Source organism: Mustela lutreola, chromosome 1, assembly GCF_030435805.1.
Source record: "Mustela lutreola isolate mMusLut2 chromosome 1, mMusLut2.pri, whole genome shotgun sequence".
NCBI classification, from domain to species: Eukaryota; Metazoa; Chordata; class Mammalia; order Carnivora; family Mustelidae; genus Mustela; species Mustela lutreola.
The window spans coordinates 131303494-131321214 of NC_081290.1; the positions used below are offsets into that span (position 1 = coordinate 131303494).

At 35.3% G+C, this 17721-nt stretch overlaps 1 pseudogene; it reads right to left on the reverse strand.

Moving 5' to 3' along the window:
• Positions 1–1857: 1857 nt before the first annotated feature.
• On the reverse strand, positions 1858–3323 carry LOC131819833 (splicing factor 3A subunit 3-like; annotated as a pseudogene).
• Positions 3324–17721: the final 14398 nt, after the last annotated feature.

Sequence of the window (17721 nt, forward strand, 5' to 3'; positions counted from 1 at the left end):
TTGTATTTTTATTGGGGTAGCAGTGTGCCCAGCTAAATAATAATTTACCAAAGTTATTTGCAGTTAACAATGGCTATTCTGTTTAACCAATGAAGTGTAAGTGGAATATTGCCAAGTAACTGGGGAAAACATTTGTAAGATAACTTGGGGTTGAGACAACACCAGTGATTCTGAATTAAGGTCAGAATAAAAAAATATTTACGATAATCATATTTCATAAAAGGCTGTAGATGTATCTGGTACAGTTCTTATGTTATTTTTTATCTGTCTTTTCTTGAAAAAAATATGTACAGATTTAGCATACTTCAGTATATTAACAAGACAACACTAATGAAGAAGAAAGTCCATATTTTAAGATTGGCAGAATGTAAAGACAGAAAGAATTTGGTTTGTTAAAGAGATTTTTGACAGCATCCAGTTCCAGCCTCCATATACCTATGCTGTGATGTAAGATATAAAGTAAATCCCTTACCTGTTTGGTCCACTAAAAGCTAGTTTCCATTACTTGCAACTGGTTATATTCACAATATGCAATACAAGTTGGTATCATAGACATTGCATGGAAAGTATTTACATATTCAAAGAATATTCAGTTTGATTCTAACTCTCTAATTTCTACATTCCTACACAGTACATGTTCTAGTTACAGTGAATCATCTTTACTCTTCTCATTAATGTCTTCTCTATCACTTACAGTCTAGAAAAATGTCATATTCAGTATAAATCTGTTCTTGATAATTTCTCCAAAGACACAAACAGCATTTTTCTTGGTTGATCATTTTTGATGTTGTTATTATTTAATGTTTATCACATTACATCCTAATTTGGTCTTCTCTTCTGAAATTCCTGAAAGATAATGCTTTATATGGTAAATACTTTATATTTGCATATAATTTTGTTACTGGCTCATAGTAGTCAGTTGTAAGAAAATGTTAAATAAATTAAAGAATGGCACTTCCATAATCCTTTTTCCAGAGAGTTTTAAGTTATTTTTTTTTAACTCTGAATGTGTTTAACTGAAAGAAAAAATTAGAAAAGTGTCCAGAAAAAAAAAAAAAAAAGAGATCAAAAGAACAACAACAACAACAAAGTTGATTGCTTAAAGGATTCTATATACTCTAAAAATTTTGGCTGGCAAAGAGTTGCAAAGCAATAGTATGACAGACATTTTTATCTGAGTTTTACAAATATTAACTTATCTAATGTTTGTAATATTCTTGTGATGTGTGCGCGAGTTTCACCAATTTTCAGAAGAATGAGAAAGGGGATACATAATTTTATATGTGGTGCTTTATCAGCATGAGTCCACATACAAAAAATACTAAATCAATATGTAATTTGCCCAGCTCCTTGCTTGATTAGCTGACTATGAATAGACTCTAATGGAATTTCCTAATGAAGCTGAGGTATCAAACACAACCTATTTTATTTTATTGTTAAAAATTTTTTCTGACAGAATCTTTTTTTTTAAAGATTTTATTTGTTTATTTGACAGAGAGGAAGATCACAAGTAGGCATAAAGGCAGGCAGAGAGAGAGGGGGCAGCAGGCTCCCCACTGAGCAGAGAGCCCATGCGGGGTTGGTCCCAGGACCCTGAGATCATGACCCGAGCTGAAGGCAGAGGCTTAACCCACTGAGCCACCCAGGCACCTTCTGACAGAATCTTTTAAAACAAAACAAATATAAAACACATTCCAACTCTGAAACCTGCCAGCATGCCTTGCTTTATCACAAGATGCATGCTAGACCATAAGACTAAGCAGCAGAGTCTTCAGGAACATTTGGTTGGGAGAAACAGAAAAATCAGATTTTATTTAAGCCTGGGCAAGCCCCAAAGCTAAGATACATTCTCGAATACTAGAGCAGACCTCATCTTTTCAGATCCTCGGAGGTCTTCTAATTTACAACATTCACACTAGAGTCTTCATATTCTTTGTCAGTGTCAGGCTGCTGTCATTCTGATGCCTTCTGAAGTTTCCACTAGGCCCATGGGGAGATGACAACTTCACATTAGCAAAGTGGGCAGTGTTTGGGATACCCAAACGCCTCATGCCATGAGTGTTGTTGGAAGGCATCCTAACCTCAGTAGGTATACTTCCCACAAATCTCACTGTTGTAGTTTAGACCATGAAGCTTATATCTATAAAGTAGGGAATGGGTTTGCCATCCCAGTCAAGGGGCAGGTTTTGGGGGTTGTAAGTGATCTCATACTCCTCATCTTCACCTTCACTCACACTTATCTGCTTGTGCCTCTCTACTTTTCTACTTCTCACTATTCCCTTATCCTGGCCCCCTTGTTTTGTGCATTTTTATGAGGAAGATGATGCTCTTCCCCAAGAATCTCTATGTATTCATAGATATAGGCGTCTAGGAAGGCAAGGTCCTTATTCCTCTCAGTGTCTCATTTGACTTTTGGTGGGATTTTTGGTAAGCAGCAAGGCGTCAGGTGACTCCAGGGACTTTCCTTTGGTGTTGAATAGCCTCTGGGCTCACTCTTCTAGGGTCGCACCATACTTCATACCTTAAGCTAAGAGAGCAGATTTTAATCTGTACAGACTAAATGATGCCAACTCTTCCCAAGGAAAGAATGCAGACATGTCAAAATGGAGTCCAGCATGAGTCAGGGCACTGCTTGTCTTTTTGGCCATCCGGGAAAGACACCATTCTCCCACTTCTCAAGCTCATTACAAATCTTCCTAAAAATCCATTCCAATATTGGAGCAGCTTCACTCAATCTATGTAATCTTGAAGGTGGTCAAGAAACATCTCTAGGCATCTCATATTTGATGTTATTCCTCTCTCTAGGAATGTCAAATAATTCATCAAAAATGGACAAGTATATGATATAATCAAGCCTCTCCCAAGACCTTCAGGTTAATATATTTGAGGTTAACAGTCATGGATAACAAGGTAATGACCATATCTCTCTTCATCTGTGAACTCCACCAAGTTCCATGCCTGTTCACTTGGATTCTCTCAAACCTTCAGAAGGTCCTCAAATTCCACCGACATTGGCAGACAGATCTCATTTGGGTTCCAGTGGAATTCCTTTATTTGCTTTAGTCTACTATAAAATTTGGGTCTTGAATGACATTGAGTTCTTCCTTCCTTAACCCACTATTATCATCATCATACAAATCATACAAATCCCAAATCCCACAGGTTTTTACTAATTTCCATGTAGCTCTCTTGCATGGCCCATAAACAGTGGTCAGAATTGATCTGCTACCAAAGCATGGACTTCTTAGCCTCTCTTTGGCCATGATGTCTATAAGTCATTCCTTCTCATGATACTGATGTTGCTGCTCTGGAGCTGCTTCCATTTGCCCTCTGCCTTTACACCTCAGTTCAGACCACTGGGATGGCCACAAATGACTTCAAACATTGTCTATTTTAATGCAAAGAAATGGATGAAATGGTTTAGAAATATAGGAATGTTAGAGGGGATTTATCATGTACCTTTTCATATATCTTTAAATATCTCCTCACAGATGCCATGGATCATGCTATTGAAAAACTCGATGAGGAAAGCACTAGCATTGAGATTTCTACCTACTGAAGGCTAGAAATAAGGCAGAAGATGCTACCATTGATATTCATTCCTTGAATTTATTAGAATTAGTATACTATGAGACTGCAAGAAGCCAAATAGTTATAATTGCCAGAGATAAATTAGGTCTCAGGTTTAAAAAAAGATTTGTGGTTGTGGATAAGTGATACTTAGGTATCAATAACTAAAATAATTAGATAATACAATTAGAGATTACTTGACTTATACAGCTGAAACTAGAAGTCTTTCAAACAGACATATCTTTGCTTGCCATAAAAATTAACGGTCCATTCTGTGATTCCCAAACATGACTAAGCTCACAGATTCATCACTTCCTAAGGGAAGGTTATACCATCTCCAGAAGATTTTCCAATCACACTACAAATATATATACCATAAGTCTCATTCCTAACCTTTCCTAAAAGGACCAAGACTCTTTAACTGGGAAACCAGGCCCTAGGGAAAGAGAAATAAACCAGTATTAGAACTTTTGGACATTTCTCTAAACTGATAGTTTTTCCTCAAATACAGAGTGCCACTCAGGTCTGCTGGTTAGGCTTAGGGGTCATGGAGATCAGTTAGTAAGTATAATTTATCCCAAGAATGTCTTACAGTGAGCTCAGGGCATATAAATTCATCTTACATATAAATCTACAGTCAGTGAATACAGGTTTAGACCAGATACACTTAAAAACTGTCAGAATCATCCAATTTGATACAAAAACTTTGAAGGAAATTTATTATGGAAGAAAAGGCCAAGTACATAGGCCAAGTGTCAGGGAGTACCAACTACATTCCAGAATTTAAACTAAAAGCAATACTGCATCCATAACTGAAGAATAAAGCTCAGTACAACCACTAAAAATTGAAAATATTCTTACCAGAGTTCCTTTTAAGTTGCTTATTTGGCCTTTACAGAACAAAATTGTGTGTGTGTGTGTGTGTGTGTGAGTGTGTGTGTGTGTAGATACACACTTTGCTCTAAAAAAAAACCACAAAAAACAAAAAACTTTTTTTTTCATTTTAAAATGATAAAATAATGTTTTAAGAACACTTCATGTAAAATGGAATACACAAAAATTTTATTTTAAAACTACTTTTAGGACTCTCTTTCCAAGAAGCCAACCAAAAAAAAATTATCAAGGTTTCAAAAATAAAAATGTATTCCCAAAAAACAGTTTTTGTAAAAAAATAGGGTAAGGATAATTTATAAAAATGGTACAACACAGAATGATTCAGAGGTAAGAATTTAGTATAAATCTTAGGATTCCAAATGGAACATGGATTTTGTTTTAAGTGAATATTGTGTTTTACATTAAATACAAAAGACATATTCTATTCTCCTTATCGGAAATAATAGAAGTTTAATGGAAAAAGTAGTACAATTTAAAAATCTTTGGCTAAATAACAAATATTATATATATTGAACAAATAGTTTGAAACATATTTAAGGTGATTTTAGCATTCTCACTGTCTATATCATGCACAGAGAATAAGTTGGAAAGAAATATATTTTGAACAGAAAAAAAAGTGTTAGTACTATGCAGAAACATAATCAATCATGGAATAAGATCTAATATAAGCAATAGATATTCATGCTATCATTATGAGAAGTAGCCTAAGAAATTCATTATTCTTAACCTTCAGTCATAGGTTTACCATATGCACCCAAGGGAAAACAACTTTTTGATGCATTTTATAAAAACATAATTATAATTTCAAAATCAAGCATGAAAAAATATTGCAAGGGTGTACCTGTGCTATATCATACAACATAAGCTCTATGGAGCCAGGATGTGGGCCTTGTTATTCTTTTAATCTCTTATATTCTCTAAAAGAGTACTTTGCAGAACTTTTCAAAACCAATGTCCTACAATAAAATCTGATTAGATTATTCTGTCATTATTCTTCTGTGTCCTGTAATAACATTCCCTCATTTTCCTCATGTTTGTGCTGAGGTATGATGTGTTTTAAAATTTACATACTATTGAATAAATATTTCAGTTTGGAAAACTTTATTTCCTCTGATGCTTTTTTAAGAACTAGAACATCTGGGATATGCCCTGTTGAATCAATTCTCATGTATTCATTTCTTTATATTATTGGCTATACATCTGTTATACTGTCTTCATGGGTTAAATTGTTTCCACTTATAATTCATTAAAGTCCTAACCTTCAGTAGCATAAAATATGACCAACTTATAAATCTCTAAGATATTTACGTAAGTAATCAAGTGAAAATGAGGTCATTAGGTTAGACCCTCATCCAAAATAACTGATCATCTTATAAAAAGAGGAAATTTGGATACTGACGAGCACACAGGAAGATATCATATGAGGTTGAAGGTTGAAAGGGTGTTCCTCTGCAAGTCAAGAATGGTGAAAGATTGCCAGTGACCTATCAGAAAATAGAGAAATAGAAATAGAAATAGAGAAAATAGAGAAGGGACATAAAATAGATTCTGCATCACAGCTTTCAGAAGGAACCAATCCTACCTATACCTCGATCTCAGATTTTTAGCTTCTAGAACAGTGAGAAAATAAATTTCTGGTTATTAGGACACCAAGTTTGTTATAGCAGCCCTAGCAAACTATGTACAAAAATATTTAGAAGATAAAGGCCAACTTTTATTCATTAAATTCTAGAGACAATGGCAAAATTTCTCTTAGAACAAAAAATGGAAGGGCATGTTCCAGAATTACAAGTAGGAAAAAAGGATGTAAAGCAAAAGAAAAAACACTGAAAAAAAGGAGGATATAACATTAAGTCCCTGGTAGAGTTATAGCAGAGAATGTCTAATTTGTATGGAATAGAGTTGTGCTATGATAGGGAAGCATGAATCATGATACTGGAATCAGGATAAATCTGCATGCTTTATTCATGTTAAAACCAGGAAATGAACAGCTACCAGGAAATTTTAAGGGCTAGAAACATTCAGATTTCCATCAGAGCAGAAAGACTTAATTAAACATGTGGGTATTTAGTATAAACTTCAAAAGGTATGTTAGTTGGTAGTAAAATTAAAAGGTCTTAGAGTAAAATATATTCTACTCTAGAATAAAATATATTCTACTCTAAGTAACATAACATAGCAAATAAAATAAAATAATATCCACCTATAAACAAACTTTGAAAGAGTACAACCGAGCCAAAAATTAAGAAAAAATGACAACAAAACAAAAATCAGTACTCTAAAGAAAGACAACTAAATTCAATCTGGTGAGTATAAGCTTAACCATGATGCTTATTAATTTGAATACAAAAAGTGAAGCACATTATTTAGAATGCAGAAATTGTGAGACTGTAGAAAAGAATAATATTCACTTACATGCAAAATTAAAATGATAGAAAAGGTTATACCATGCAGACACTGATTATACAAAATCAAGAATGGCTATATTAATATAAATCAAATTAGAATTCATAACAAAAAGTGTTATAAAGGACATAAAGGGATATTTCACAATAACAAAGAGGTCAATTAATAAAAGTAGTGTAGGAGCGCCTGGATGGCTCAGTGGATTAAAGCCTCTGCCTTTGATTCAGGTCATGGTCCCAAGGTCCTGCGATCAAGCCCCGCATTGGGCTCTCTGCTCAGCAGGAAACCTGCTTCCCCCTCTCTCTTTTTCTGCCTGCCTCTCTGCCTACTTGTGATCTCTGTCTGTCAAATAAATAAAATCTTTTAAAAATTAAAAAAATAAAATAAATAAAAGTAGTGTACAATACCAAATATATATGCTTTTAATAATAGAGTTTGAAAATACAAGAAGCTACAATTGAAAGAAGAATAGAAAAAATCAAAATATTTTCAGAGACTTCTACAATTCTCTCTCAGAAACTGACAAAATGTTTAGAAGACAAAAACACTATAAGACATCAACATGATCTTATTGACATAGACAGAGCAATAGCAGAATAACATTCTTTTTTTTTAATTAAATTAATTTTTTTATTTTTTTTATTTTTTTATAAACATGTATTTTTATCCCCAGGGGTACAGGTCTGTGAATTGCCAGGTTTACACACTTCGCAGCACAGAATAACATTCTTTTTAATTGCACCTGTGAATTGACCATGATAAACCACACATTTTTTCATAATATATAAAATGATTAAATTATGGGGGCGCCTGGGTGGCTTAGTGGGTTAAGCCACTACCTTCGGCTCAGGTCATGATCTCAGGGTCCTGGGATCAAGTCCCGCATCGGGCTCTCTGCTCAGCGGGGAGGCTGCTTCCTCCCCTCTCTCTCTCTGCCTGCCTCTATGCCGACTTGTGATCTCTCTCTGTCAAATAAATAAATAAAATCTTTGAAAAAAAAATGATTAAATTATGTATAGACCATTCTCTGAGCAAAAGAGATTATATTAAAGTCCATAAAAAAGTAGTATCTGGAAAACACCTAAGTTTTGTAAATTAACATAACCTAACATTATTTTTTTTCATCATGATAATTGTACTCTTTAATCCCCATCCCCTCTCCCCCTCTCCCCCCATTCACCTGCTCTCTGGTTAACCATTGATTTGTTCTCTATAGTTAAGAGTCTGCTTCTTGGTTTCTTTCTCTCTCTCTCTTTCTCTTTTTCCCTTTACTCATTTGTTCTGTTTTTTAAATTCCACATATGAATGAGATCATAAGGTATTTGTCTTTTTCTGACTGGCTTATTTCACTTAGCAATATACTCTCTAGCTCCACCCATGTTGTTGCACATGGTGAGATTTCATTCTTTTCTATGGCTGAATGATATTCCATTGTACATATGTACCACATCTTCTTTATCCCTCCCATGGATGAGTCTAAGTGATGGACATTTGGACTGCTTCCATAATTTGGTTATTATAAATAATGATGCTATAAACATAGGAGTGCATGTATATCTGAATTACTGTTTTTTTTTGTTTGTTTGTTTTTTGTTTTGTTTTGTTTTTTTAATGTCTGGGTTGCATACCCAATAGTGTAATTCCTGAATCAGGAACTTCCATACTGTTTTCCATAGTGGCTGCACCAACTTATATTCCCACTCACAGTATAAGAAGGTTCCTTTTTATCCACATCCTTACCAACACTCCCTATTTCTTGCATTTTTTTCTCACAGGTGTTAGGTGATATCTTGTAGTTTTGATTTGCATTTCCATGATGATCAGTGTTGTTGAGCATCTTTTCATGTGTCTGTTGGCCATCTGTATGTCTTCTTTGGAGCAACATCTGTTCATATGTTCTGCCCATTTTTATTTGTTTTATTTTATTTAATCTCAATCAATTAACAAATAGTATATTGTTAGTTTCAGAAGCAGTTTAGTGATTCATCAGTGCTCATTAAACTAATGTGCTTATTACACAGTGCTCAATACATCAAGTGCCCTCTTAATGTCTATCACCTAGTTACACCTTTCCTCTACTCTCTTCCTCTCTACCAACCCTGTTTGTTTTCTATAGTTAACAGTGTTTTACAATTTGTCTCAGTCCCTGCTTTATTTTTCCCTACCTTGCCTTATGATCCTTTTTTTGTTTCCTAAACTTTACATATGAGTGAAATCATATAATTCTCTTTCTCTGACTTACTTCAATGAACATCTGAATTCTTTTCTTATTTTGGCTATTGTGTACATTGCTGTTATAAACTTTGGGGTATAGTTGCCCCTTCAAATCACCATGTTTGTATTCTGCCCATTTTTAATTGTATTATTTATTTTTTCAAGCATTGGGTTGTATTGATTCTTTATATATTTTGGATTCTAACCCTTTACCTGATATGTCATTTGCAAATATATTTTCCCATTACATAGGATGCCTTTTAGTTTTATTGATTCTTTCCTTCACTATGTAGAAGCTTTAGTCCCAATAGTTTAGTTTTACTCCCCCCCCCACTTATTTCCAAAGAAGTATTAGTAACTGGTTACTACAGCTAAGGTCAAAGAAGCTGCAGCTTATCTTATATTAAGGATTTAATCCATTTGTAATTTATTTTTGTGTCTGGTGAAAGAAAGTGATCCAGTTTCATTCTTTTCAGTGTTGCTGTCCAGTTTTCCTAACACCATTTGTTGAAAGCACTGTCTTTTTTCACTGGATATTCTTCCTGTTTCTGGATATTCTTCCTTGTTTCTTCAAAGATTAGTTGACCATATAGTTGTGGATCCATTTTGGGGTTTTCTGTTATATTCCATTGATCTAAGTGTCTATTTTTATGACAGTACCATACTGTTTTAATTACTATTGCTTTGTAATATAACTTGAAATCTGAAATTGTGATACTTCCAGTTTTGTTTTTCATTTTTTTAAAGAGTTATTTATTCATTTGAGAGAAGGGAGGAAGGGGTAGAAGGAAAGGGAGAAAGAATCTCAAGAAGAACCCAATAAACATGGAACTGGATGTGGGGTTCAGTCTCATGACCCGGAGATCACAACCTGAGTGGAAATCAAGCATCAGGTGCTTAACCAACTGAGTCACCCAGGGACCCCTTATTTTCCTTTTCAAGATTTCTCTGACTATCCAAGGTCTTTTGCTCCCATATAAATTTAAGAATTGTTTGCTCTAGTTCTGTGAAAAATGCTGTTGCTTTTTGATAAGGATTGCATTGCATCTATAGATTGCTTTGAGTAGTATAAACATGTTAAGAATATCTAATCTTCTAACCTATGGGGATAGAATGTCTTTCCACTTCTTTACATCACCTTGAATTTCTTCCATGAGTGTTTTATTGTTTTCAGAAGATGAAGAGGAACATTACAAATGTTTGTCAATGAGTACAACTTCAATAAAGTGGTTAAATTTTTTGAAATACAGAAAATATTCAAATTGACATAAGAAGTAGAAATCCAAAAAAACATCTATATTGATTAAAGACATTAAAGTGTTACATCTAAACAAATAAAAGAGCTTGTGTTAGATTACAAAAGAAAACTTCCTGTATGTGGGAGTATTATGGAATGATCATTTGAGGAAGTAACCTTAATGATGAGGAAGGAAAAAAAGAATAGAGAGAAAAATAGGTTATATAAGTATAATATTATGGACCTTCATGCCTTTTTTCAAGTCATCTTCCTATTAAAGATCATCCTTGTTGATATCCTATCTGATAATATTTTAGTCCCTGAACCCCTACAGTTTGAAATTTCCTAATCATCATTCTTAGCTGATTTGTTTTTCTCCTTTATCTACCAGTCCTTATTATTATTATTTTTTAATCTGTCTTTGCTACTGGAACGTAAACTTCATGAAGGCAGGTTTTTAGAACTGCTTTATTTACTGCCATCTTCTCAGTACTTAGAATAGTTGTTAGCATTTAAAAAAAAGCTCTCAATAATATTTTTAATGAGGGGAGGAGTCAAGATGGCAGAGAAGTAGCGGGCTGAGATGACATCAAGTAGCAGGAGATCAGCTAGATAGCTTATCAAACCATTCTGAACACCTACAAATCCAACAGAAGATCGAAGAGAAGAAGAACGATAATTCTAGAAACAGAAAATTGACCACTTTTTGAAAGGTAGGACCAGCAGAGAAATGAATCCAAAGCGACAGGAAGATAGACCATGGGGGGAGGGGCTAGCTCCTGGCAAGTGGCAAAGAAACGGAGCAAAAATCAGAACTTTTGGAAGTCTGCTCCACTGAGCGACATTGCTCCAGAAGCTAAGACAGGGTGAAGCCCACATGGGGACAACATGGTTTCAGGTCCCACAGGGACACAGAAGGATTGGGGGTGTCTGAGTGTCACAGAGTTCAGGTATTAGAGCTGGAAAGCTGGCTACAGAGACAGAGCCAAGGAGTGAGGTCTCAACTCAGGGTTACCTTAAATTGTGATCCATGACACAGGCCAATGCTCTGTGATCGGGGACCTCACAAGATCAGGGGTAACCCCCAGGGAAGAACCCAGAGATCTGCGGAGTTCAGAGACTCCAGGCAGGTCTGTGTGCCAGAGATAGAGACACCTGGTCACAAGCTGTGTGAGCTCGGAGTGCAGCCACAGGCCAGGGAGATGGGAGTGAATGAGAAATTTTCTCTGAGGGTGCACTGAGGAGTGGGGCCCCAAGCTCTTGGCTCTTCCAGGCCGGAGATTGGAAGTCCACCATTTTCATTCTCATCCTCCAGAACTCTACAGAAAGTGTTCAGGGAACAAAACCTCCCGAAAGCAAACCTGAGCAGATTACTTAGCCTGGCCCCTGGTAAGGGAGGTTCAATTCCACCGAGGGCAAAGACATTTGAGAGTCACTACAACAGGCCCCTCCCCCAGAAGATCAGCAAGAAATCCAGCCAAGACCAAGTTCACTTACCTAGGAGAACAGCAGAATTGCAGAGGAAGAGAAAGTAAATCATGAAATTCATGGTTTTCTCTCCATGATTCTTTAATCTTGCAAAGTTAATTTTTTTAATGTTATTTTTTCTTCTGCTATTTTTTTAACTTTTACCCTTTCCTTTTTTAATGTTTTTTAACTAGTTTATCTTAACAATATATTTTATTAAAAAAATCTTTTTTGAACCTTCATTATTATATATAGTCATATTTTATCCTTCATAGTATCTAACTTTATTTTTTGTATACACATAGGGTTTTTTCTTCTAAAAAATTTGGGGTACAACTTCTAATAGGTTAAAATACACCCTAAATCTAGCACCAGGCTTGTTCTAGTCTCCAGCCTGAGCAAATTCTCTCCACTTTCTTTTTCTTTATTCTCCCAGCCAACTTATCAATTCCTTTTTTAGAAATTAAAAAAAAATTCATCTTTATAGTCATATTTCATCCCTTCATTGTGTTTACCCTTATATATGTTTTTCCTTCTTTAAAATGTGGGAAAGTAGTTTCTTCTAAGAAACCAAAATACTTCCCAAATTAAGTGGGTGACCCTGTTCTATTCACCCATCTAATGTGTGTGTATATATATAAATATATATATATATATATATATATATATATATATATATATATTCTTTTTTGTGTTTTTTCTTTATTTGTTTTCTTTTTTTTTAAATTTTTTAATTTTCTTTTTCTGAACTTCTTTTTACCACCTTTCTTCCCCCCATGATTTGGGGTATTTTCTGATTTGGTTAAAGCACATTTTCCTGAGGTCTTTGCCACCCTTTTAGTATTTTATTTGCTCCTTCATATATTCTTATCTGGATAAAATGACAAGGCAGAAAAATTCATCACACACACATACACACACATAAACACACACACATAAGAACAAGAGGCAGTACTGAAGGCTACGAACTTAATCAATATGGATATTGGTAATATGTCAGATCTAGAGTTCAGAATGACAATTCTCAAAGTTCTAGCTGGGTCTGAAAAAGGCATGGAAGATATTAAAAAAACATTACCTGGAGAAATAAAAGCCCTTCCTAGAGAAATAAAAGAACTAAAATCTATCATAGTTGAAATTTTAAAAAGCTATTAATTAGGTGCAATAAAAAATGGAGGCCCTTATTGCTAGGATAAATAAGGCAGAAGAGAGAATTAGTGATATAGAAGACCAAATGACAGAAAATAAAGGAGCTGAGGAAAAAAGAGACAAACAACTACTGGAACAGGAAAGAATTTAAGAGATAAGTGATACTATAAGATGAAGCAACATTAGAATAATTGGGATTCCAGAATAAGAGGAAACAGAGAAGAAGGCAGAAGGTATATTGGAAAGAATTTTTGTAGAGAATTTCCATAATACAGCAAAGGGAACAAACAAAAATCCAGGAGGTGCAGAGAACCCCCCTCAAAATCAATAACAATAGGTCCACACCCCATCATCTAATAGTAAAACTTACAAGTCTTAGTGAAAAAGAAAAAATGCTGAAAGAAGCCCAGAACAAGAAGATGGTAACATACCATGGTAAAAATATTAGATTGGCAGAAGACTTATCCACAGTAGACTGGCAGGCCAAAAAGAACTGGCATGATATATTCATTGCACTAAATGAGAAAAACATGCAGCCAAAAATACTATATCCAGCTACGCTATCATTGAAAATATAAGGAGAGATAAAAAGCTTCCAGTAAAACAAAAACTGAAAGAATTTGTAAAACAAAACCAGCTCTACAGGAAATATTGATAGGGTCCTCTAAGCAAAGAGAGATCCTAAAAGTAGTAGATCAGAAAGGAAGAGAGACAATATACAGTAATGGTCATCTTACAGGAAATACATGGCACTAAATTCATATCTCTCAATAGTTACCCTGAATGTAAATGGGCTAAATGCCCCAATCAAAAGACACAGGGTATCAGAATGGATAAAAAAACAAAACCCAACAATATGCTGTCTACAAGAAACTCATTTTAGACCCAAAGACACCTCCAGATTTAAAGTGAAGGAGTGGAAAACAATGTACTATGCTAATGGACATCAGAAGAAAGCTGGGATGACAATTCGTGTATCAGATCAATTAGATTTTAAGCCAAAGACTATAATAAGAGATGAGGAAGTACACTGTATCATACTCAAAGGGTATGTCCAACAAGATGTAACAATTTTAAATATCTATGCCCCTAACATAGGAGCAGCCAACTACATAAACCAATTAATAACACAATCAAAGAAAAACATCGGCCATAATACAATAACAGTAGGGGACTTTAACAGTCCCCTCACTGAAGTGGACAGATCATCCAAGCAAAAGATCAACAAGGAAATAAAGGACTTAAATGACACACTGGAACAGATGGACATCACAGATCTATTCAGAACATCCCATCCCAAAGCAACAGAATACACATTCTTCTCTAGTGCACATGGAACATTCTCCAGAAAAGATCACATCCTGGGTCCTAAATCAGGTCTCAACTGGTACCAAAAGATTGGGATCATTCCCTGCATATTGTCAGATCACAATTCTCTGAAGTACAACTCAATCACAAGAGGGAAGTTGGAAAGAACTAAAACAATTGGAAGCTAAAGAGCATCCTTCTAAAGAATGAATGGATCAACCAGGAAATAAAGAAGAATTGGAAAAATTCATGGAAAAAAATGATAATGAAAACACAATCATTCAAAAATCTGTGGGACACAACAAAGGCAGTCCTGAGAGGAAAATATATAGCGATACAATCCTTTCTAAAGAAACAAGAAAGGTCTCAAGTACACAACCTAACCCTACACCTAAAGGAACTGGAGAAAGAACAACAAAGAAAGCCTAAACCCAGCAGGAGAAGAGAAATACTAAAGATCAGAACAGAAATCGATGAAATAGAAACAAAAACAAAATCAAAAACAAACAAACAATAGAACAAATAAACAAAACTAAGAGCTGTTTTTTTTAAAGAATTGATAAGATGGATAAACCCCTGGCCAGACTTATCAAAAAGAAAAGAGAAAGGACCCAAATAAATAAAATCATGAATGAAAGAGGAGAGATCACAACCAACACCAAAGAAATACAAACGATTACAGAACACATTATGAGCAAATATATGCCAGCAAATTTGACAATCTGGAAGAAAGGGATGCATTCCTAAAGACATATACACTTCCACAACTGAATCAGGAAGAAATGAAAACCTGAACAGACCCATAACCAGTAAGGAGATTGAAGAAGTCATCAAAAATCTCCAACAAACATGAGCCCAGGGTCAGATGGCTTCTCAGGAGAATTCTTCCAAACATTTTAAGAATAATTAATTCCTATTCTCCTGAAACTGTTCTAAAAAATAGGGATGGAAGGAAAACTTCCAAACTCATTTTATGAGGTTCACATTACCTTGACCCCAAAATCAGACAAGGATCCCATCATAAAAGAGAATTACAGACCAATATCCTTGATGAACACAGATGCAAAAATTCTCAACAAATACTAGTTAGTAGGATCCAACAGTACATTAAAAGGATTATTCACCACGACCAGTGGGATTTAATCCAGAGCTGCAAGGTTGGTTCAACATCCACAAAGCAATCAATGTGACACAATACATTAATAAAAGAAAGAACAAGAACCATATGATACTCCCAATAGATGCTGAAAAAGCATTCGACAAAGTACAGCATCCCTTCCTGCTCAAAACTCTTCCAAGTGTAGGCATAGAGGGCATACACCCCAATATCTTCAAAACCACTTATGAAAAACCCATTGCAAATGTCATTCTCAATGGGGAAAAACTGACAGCTTTTCCACTAAGTTTAGGAACAAGACAGGGATGTCCATTATCAGCACTGCTCTTCAACATAGTACTAGAAATCCTAGCCTCAGCAATCAGACAACAAGAGAAATTAAAGACATCCAAATCATCAAAGAAGTCAAACTATCACTCTTTGCAGATGACATGATGCTATATGTGGAAAACCCAAAAGACTCCTCTCCAAATCTGCTAGAACTTGTACAGGAATTCAGTGAAGTGTCAGGATATAAAATCAATGCACAGAAATAAGTTGCATTTCTTTACACGAACAACAAGACAGAGGAAAGAGAAATTAAGGAGTCAATCCCATTTACAATTGCACCCCAAACCATAATATACCTAGGAATAAACTTAACCAAAGAGGCAAAGAATCTATACTCGGAAAACTTTAAAGTATTCATGAAAGAAATTGAGGAAGACATAAAGAAATGGAAAAATGTTCCATAGTCATGGAATGGAAGAACAAATATTGTGAAAATGCCTATGCTACCTAAAGTAATCTACATATTTACTGAAATTCTTATCAAAATCCCATCCATTTTTTTTCAAAGAAATGGAACAAATAATCCTAAAATTTATATAGGACCAGAAAAGACCTCTAATAGCCAGAGGAATATTGAAAAAGAAAGCCAAAGTTGGTGGCCTCACTATTCCAGAATAGAGTGCTCAGAAATTGACCCTCAACTCTATGGTCAACTAATCTTCAACAAAGCAGGAAAGAATGTCCAATAAAAAAAGACAACCTCTTCAACAAGTGGTGTTGGGAAAATTGGACAGCCACATGCAGAAAAATGAAATTGGACCATTTCCTTACACCACACATGAAAAAAGACTCCAAATGGATGAAGGACCTCAATGTGAGAAAAGAATCCATCCAAATCCTTTAGGAGAACACAGGCAGCTACCTCTTTGACCTCAGCCACAGCAACTTCTTCCTATGAACATTGCCAAAGGCTAGGGAAGCAAGGGCAAAAATGAACTATTGGGACTTCATCAATATCAAAAGCTTTTGCACAACAAAGGAAACAGTTAACAAAACCAAAAGACAACTGACAGAATTGCAGAAGATGTTCTCAAATGACATATCAGATAAAGGGCTAGTATCTAAAATCTATAAAGAGCTTAGCAAAATCAACACTCAAATAAATAATCCAATCAAGAGATGGGCAGAGGAATGAACAGACATTTCTGCAAAGAAGACATTTAGATGGCCAACAGACACATGAAAAAGTGCCCCACATCACTGGGCATCAGGAAAATACAAATCAAAACCACAATGAGATACCACCTCACAGCCGTCAGTACAACTAAAGTTAAAAAAAGTTGGGAAATGACAGTTCCTGGAGAGGATGAGGGGAAAAGGGAACCCTCCTACACTGTTAGTGGGAATGCAAGCTGGTGCAACCACTCTGGAAAACAGCATGGAGGTTCCTCAAAAAGTTGAAGATAGAGCTACCCTACAACCCAGCAATGGCACTACTGAGTATTTATCCTAAAGATACAAATGTAGTGATCTGAAGGGGCACGTGCAACTGGGTGTTTATAGCAGAAATGTCCACAATAGCCAAACTATGGAAAGAACCTAGATGTCCTTCAACAGATGAATGGATGAAAAAGAAGTGGTATATGCACACACACACACACACACACACACACACACACTATGCAGCCATCAAAAGGAATGAAATCTTGCCATTTGTGATGACATGGGTGGAACTAGAGGGTGCTATGCTTAGCAAAATAAGTCAATCGGAGAAAGACAACTATCATATGATCTCCCTGATATGAGAAAGTGGAGATGCAATGTGTGGAGTTTGGGGGATAGGAAAAGAATATATGAAACAAGATTGGATCAAGAGGGAGAAAAACTATTAGGGACTCTTAATCTCACAAAACAAACTGAGGGTTGCTGGGGAGAGAGGGGTATAGGGAGAGGGTAGTGGGGTTATGGACATTGGGGAGGGTTTATGCTATGGTGAGTGCTGTGAAGTATGTAAACCTGGTGATTCACAGACCTGTACCCCTGGGGTTAATAATACATTATATGTTTATAAAAAATTTAAAAAATAATA